This window comes from Pipistrellus hanaki (genome assembly GCF_964339955.1).
Source record: "Pipistrellus hanaki genome assembly, chromosome: 7".
Taxonomy (NCBI): Eukaryota; Metazoa; Chordata; class Mammalia; order Chiroptera; family Vespertilionidae; genus Pipistrellus; species Pipistrellus hanaki.
This window is the reverse complement of record NC_140509.1, coordinates 87,899,234-87,905,351: the sequence shown is the minus strand read 5'-3', so window position 1 is coordinate 87,905,351 and position 6,118 is coordinate 87,899,234.

Here is a 6,118-nt window from a genome sequence, read left to right as displayed (position 1 = left end):
GCCGGCTGGGCGGGCGGTTTCCTGTTGTGGTTTCCACTTCCTGCGGTGGTTAAACTCCAGCAGAAGTTGGGCAACTTTTTTTTTCTTCTTTTGGATCCTTCGGTAGACATTGAACTTCAGTGATTTTGCTTTCTCAGTGGGTGCGTGGAGCACACACACTCGAGAAGTGACCCAGCGATCGGCACGGGGGTAAAGTCACACAGACTGCCCATGTCCGCCTTCCTCTGTGTCTAGAAGTTGAATTACAACCTTTACGTCTAAGATAAAGACGTGTTTCCTGCAGCAAGACACACACTGTGACTAAGAACACTTGTTCAGGAACAAACCTTAAAATGCATCATCAACATCTACGAAGATGAAGCTTTCTACGGCTTTACAGGAAGAAACGCCGCTCTGTGCGCCCACACCCAGGAGCCGCACTCGGGAGCGCTAGCAGCCGCTGGGCTCAGAGGTGATGGTCAGGGGGCAGTGTGGTCCCTGGGCCGCTCTGTGTCCAGAGAAGAGACCCGCAGTGAGGACGGAGCCTGTCCCTGCTCGGCCGAATCCTCTGAGAGTTTGTTTTGTATTTCTTTTTTAAAAAACATTTTTGTTGATTTCAGAGAAAGGCAGCAGAGAGAAAGAGATGAAAACACCCAGGATGAGAGAGAAGCACAGACCGGCTGCCTCCTGCACGCCCCACACTGGGGACCGAGCCTGCAACCCGGCCTGTGCCCTGACCGGAACCGAGCCCTCACCTCCTGGTTCACAGGTCGACCCTCAGCCACTGAGCGCGTCCAGAGGCCGAGGGGCTGCGGACAGGAGCGATGGCGGAGCCCTGCCCACGCCAGGGCGGGCTGTCTGTGTGTCTGTGGGGGACGGGGGCCCCTCAGCAGCCTCTCCCCTCGCTGCCCCGGCTGCATCCTTCGCCCACTTTCCTGGCAGTCAGCGTGGCCGCTCCCTCTGGTCCAGACTGACCTGCTCCAGGCCGTGCCCACCACCCCCTCCTCGGGCGTCACTGGGCATGCGTGGGCGCTGCCAGGCTCAGGGGCCGGCTGACCGGCCCGCGCCGCGCCCGCTGCGCACACACCACGTCTGTGCCAGCAGCGCAGCCGCCGCCCCGTCTGCTCGTAACCGGAGCTCTGACCTGGCGAGAGGAAGCTCCGGGGGCTAAGGGGCGGGGGGGGGGGGGGGCTGTGGCCCTCAGCCTGAGAGTGAGACTGGCCACCCTCCCCACCACCCCTCCCCGCCCAGTCAGAGGGCCGGGCCAGGCCCCATGGCGGGGGGGGGGGGGGGGGGCAGGAAACAGCCGGCGTGTCCATTGTCACCGGGGCCCTCCCTTCCGTCCCTGCGTGTGGCCGGACACCCACCCCCGCCTCACAGTCACTCAGAGTGGCCTGTCGGGTGTGAATCACCAGGAAGTGGACCCCACTCCCTGCAGCACGTCCGGAGAGGAGACAGGAGCACCACTCACCAGAGTCATCCCTCCGTGCCCACACGGCCACGGGCGGGGGGGGGGGGCAGGCTGACCCCCACGGGCGGGAGGGCGAGGGGACACTGACCCCCACGGGCGGGGAGGGGGGACACTGACCCCCACGGGCGGGAGGGCGAGGGGACACTGACCCCCACGGGCGGGAGGGCGAGGGGACACTGACCCCCACGGGCCGGGAGGGCGGGGTACACTGACCCCCACGGGCGGGAGGGCGAGGGGACACTGACCCCCACGGGCGGGGAGGGCGAGGGGACACTGACCCCCACGGGCGGGAGGGCGAGGGGACACTGACCCCCACGGGCGGGGAGGGCGAGGGGACACTGATCCCCACGGGCCAGGCGGGCGAGGGGACACTGACCCCCACGGGCGGGGAGGGGACACTGACCCCCACGGGCGGGGAGGGCGAGGGGACACTGATCCCCACGGGCGGGGAGGGGACACTGACCCCCACGGGCCAGGCGGGCGAGGGGACACTGACCCCCACGGGCGGGGAGGGCGAGGGGACACTGATCCCCACGGGCCAGGGGGGCGAGGGGACACTGACCCCCACGGGCGGGGAGGGGACACTGACCCCCACGGGCCAGGCGGGCGAGGGGACACTGACCCCCACGGCCGGGGGGGCGGGGGCAGGCTGACCCTCAGCAGTGCACTCCGGCCCTCGGTGCCCTCGGACCCACAGATGCGGGTTTGCGTCGTTTCGCCGGATGTTCGAGGTCCCGTCCCCCACTCGCCTTCCTCTCCGCCGCCCGCTGCCCGGTGTGGGCTGTCCCAGGACCGGGGGGACGTGAACAGAACATCCGAGTCCACGTGGAGCCACCACACTTCCCGGGAGAGGCCCGGCCTGGCGTGGGCACCTGGGCTCCGGGCACCTCGGCTCTCCCGTCGGCACAGGGCCCTGCGGGCCGTCGGTGACATGCTGGGAAGGGGACTGGGCGGCCGGCCTGGCTCAGGGGCTGCGCGTCCATTAGGAGCTAGGAGGCCAGGGTTCCGTTCCCGGTGTGGACGAAGGGGCCACGTGCTAACCTGACAGCTCAGGGGAGGCCTGCGTGGCTGTCCTGCAAACTCAGACCTAAAATAACCACAAAAGATGGTCTGAAATTAAATATTCCAACAGGTTATAGTGGGAAGTCCTGTCCTAGGCCGATATTCTCCCAGACAAAGATCAACTTAGATCTTTCCTGAGCCCATGTGCCTTTTTGCCTCTAAGATAACATATCTGTGAGATGTCTGGGTAACTTGTAACTTCCTTTTTCCGGAGCCCCTGGGGCACAACCAAATGTGGTGGGCGCCAGGACAGATGCCTCAAATTCCTTCGCTATCATGTTAATTGTTCCTGCACTCACCTGAGTACGAGTCCATCATTTTACTTTTTATCCAATCGCAGGGGTTTCCCTGCTTTGCTTTCTCCCGCCTCCTTACTCCATCACGAATGAATTTCATGTAACCCACCCATGTCCCTCCTCTGATGGCAATGTATAAATACAGGTGTAACCCGCCATTCTTCGGAGCGCTATCTCAATCTTCCCGGCATATGTCAACAGTTTGCCTCAAATTAACTCACAAAATTCATTACAGGTGTCAATGGTTGTTTTCGTTAACACGGTCAGGGCACAGGCCCGGGCTGTGGGCTCCATCCCCCGTGTGGGGCGTGCAGGAGGCAGCTGATCTATGGTTCTCTCTCATCCAGATGTTTCTCTCTCTCCCTCTCCCTTCCTCCCTGAAATCAACACAAATATTAAAGAAAAAGAGAGAGGGGGGCGCGGCCCAGTGCGGGGGAACAGGGGCCCAGACCGTGTCGCTCAGGGGCACGTGGGCCAGACCCAGGTCTCTGCAGAGGACCCCACACGGCATGTCTGAACCCAGGACGGCGACCTCCGACCTCAGGCCGCGCCTGGGAGAGCAGTCCCTCCGCTACCCTCACAGCCCAGCCCCCCCAACCTCACAGCCCTGCCCCCTCTGCCCAACCTCACAGCCCTGTCTCCCCCTCACACACACAGCCGGCTCGGGGTCCTGTCAGCCGCTTCCTGCCACCCCCCCCCACCTTTATCCACTCCAAGCAGCACCTAACGCTGCTCTGCGTGACCGTCTGACACCTCAGCTGTGAAGGCCTGCTGTTTCTGGAATTTCTGGAATTTTCCAGAACACACCAACGACAGGTCTCCACATCTGTGGTTGTTGCCTTAAAAAATCACTTTCTCGTGCCACACGGCACGGGACCCTCCCAGGACACACGCGGCCCAGCCCCGAGGCAGCGTGGGCGTGGGGAGGGGCGGCCCAGGGCCTCTCTGTGCTCACAGCCTCGGGGCCACGTCCCATGACCTCCCCCTCCAGGGACCCCCCTCCCGGGACCTCCCCCTCGGCTCTCCCACCAAGTGGGGGCAGGAATGTGAGCGGGCTGCCCAGGCGCTGACCCGGTTTCCTCCGATTGTCAGACGGGAACAATGACCCCCCCCTCCCCCGTGAATCACAGTCTGGCCTTTTGGGGCCGTATTGGCACAGGCTGGTTTTCGGCGATCCGTAGGGTTTTAGGGTCCTGTATGGGCCAGAGGTGAGGGGCTGCGAGTCACTGGCCAGGCACGGTCCCTCTGCTCCAGCCAGGACCCCGCCGCCAACCCCCCCCACCTCTGCTCAGCCCCGGACCCCGCCGCCACCCCCCTCCCCCTCTGCTCAGCCCCGGTGCCCAGGTCGGGGCGCTGCGTCTCCAGCCAGCGTCCTGGGCCTGTGAGGCGGCACAGACCGTGAAGGAAGCAGCTGCCCGGCCCAGACCGAGGAACGTTCTGGAAAGGCACCCACGAGAAGCCCCCAGAGCGGGAGCCCTCTGGCAGGCGCTCCTGCAGGCCCAGGTGCACTGGCTGAGCTCAGAAGCCCCTCCCCCCACTCAGTAGCCATGCCCCTGGCGACCTCTGCGACTTCTGCGACCTCTGTGACCTCTGTGACGGGGGGGGGGGACTGCTCTGTGTAGGCACTGAGGGACACAGCAGGACACGGGGGTCCAGAGGGAGCTGGTGAGCAGGAGACCCGGCACGGTGCATGCAAGTGCAGGCACACACACACACACACACACACATGCACACACACACACATGCACACATACACACACATGCACACACACGCGTGCGCACACACACACACACGCACACTCGCGCGCGCACACGCACACCACGTGATGGCCCTGGGTCTGAAGGATCCCAGCCACGGCACCTGTGGGTCCCGGCCCCGCCCCGGCCCCGGGCTGTCGTCTGACAGCGGTCCCCCGGCTCCACCCCAGGCACACATGAGGCGTCCACACCAGCGTTCTGCGGTGACCCGGCGTCTGCACCTGCCAGAAGGGCCCTCCTGTGGTTGTGCTGGGCCACCGATAAGCGCTGCCCATGCCCAGCCAGCGGGCCTGGCAGGAAGAGAGGTGCCCACTGCAGGGAGCGAGGTCCCTGGGCTCGGGGTCCCTGCCAGTCAGTCCCCCTACCGGTGAGTGAGCAGCGGCCCGCTGGGCGGTGCCCCCAGGGAGGGGCGGTGACCAGACCACAGACTGGGACAGACATGGCGATCATGTGCAGAGGGAGACAGGACCCAGATGGAGGAGGCCTCCGCTGAGCACCTGCCCCGGAGGCCGGGGAGTGGGACCGTTGTTGGGCCAGAGTGGTGGCCCTGGAGGTGAGGGCGGGGCCTCGTGGGAGGGAGCCTGCTGGTCCGGCACCTCGCCCGCCTCCCGTCAGGAGTTTGGAATTTAAACCGAAACCTGCAGCCAGCTCTGGAGCCGGAGCCAGAGGACTTTGTGCTGAGGGGACGCGAGGCCCCTGCGCGGCACAGCAGCCTGGCGAGGCTCCTGGGCGTGGCCTGCTCCCTGTGGTGTCGGCTCTCTGGGGGCCGGGCTCATGGCCCCGAACCCTCCCCGGGGACAAAGGAAAGGTGACAGAAGGGCACGTGCCCGACAGGCTCCAGCCACGGAGGCCTCAGCTGTGGTCCGACCACAGCAGCTTCAGACGCTGCCAGCCACTGCGGGCGAGGCCATGGCTCGCGGAGAAGGAGCTGGGGCCTGTGGTCAGCTGTGCCTGCTCCTCCTCTTCCTTCCAGGCCTGCTTCGAACGAAGCCCGCGCTTTAGAATGGTCCGGCCCATCCGGGGGTCAGCCTCATCCCCACCCTCACCCTCACCTCCACCCTCACCCTCACCCTCACCCTCACCCCAACCCTCACCCTCACCCCCACCCCCACCCTCACCCCCACCCTCACCCTCACCCTCAGCCTCAGCCTCACCCACACCCACACCCTCACCCCCACCCCCACCCTCACCTTCACCTTCACCCTCAGCCTCACCCCCACCCCCACCCTCACCTTCACCTTCACCCTCAGCCTCACCCCCACCCTCACCCTCACCCTCACCCACACCCTCACCCCCACCCTCACCCTCATCCCCATCCCCACCCTCAGCCTCAGCCTCACCCTCACCCCGGGTGCTGCACAGTGTCTCTGTCTCCCAGTCCAGAGGAAAGTCTGCGTTTTATTTCTCTCGTGTGGTGTTTCTGACCGCCGTGTCCTGTGGGTAACCACTCACAGGCTCGCGGCCAATCAAACCAGGAATGAGGAGTGGACAGCGAGCTGGCTTAATGGACTCCGTGTGGAGGCTGCATTCATTGACTGCTGAAATCCGCCCC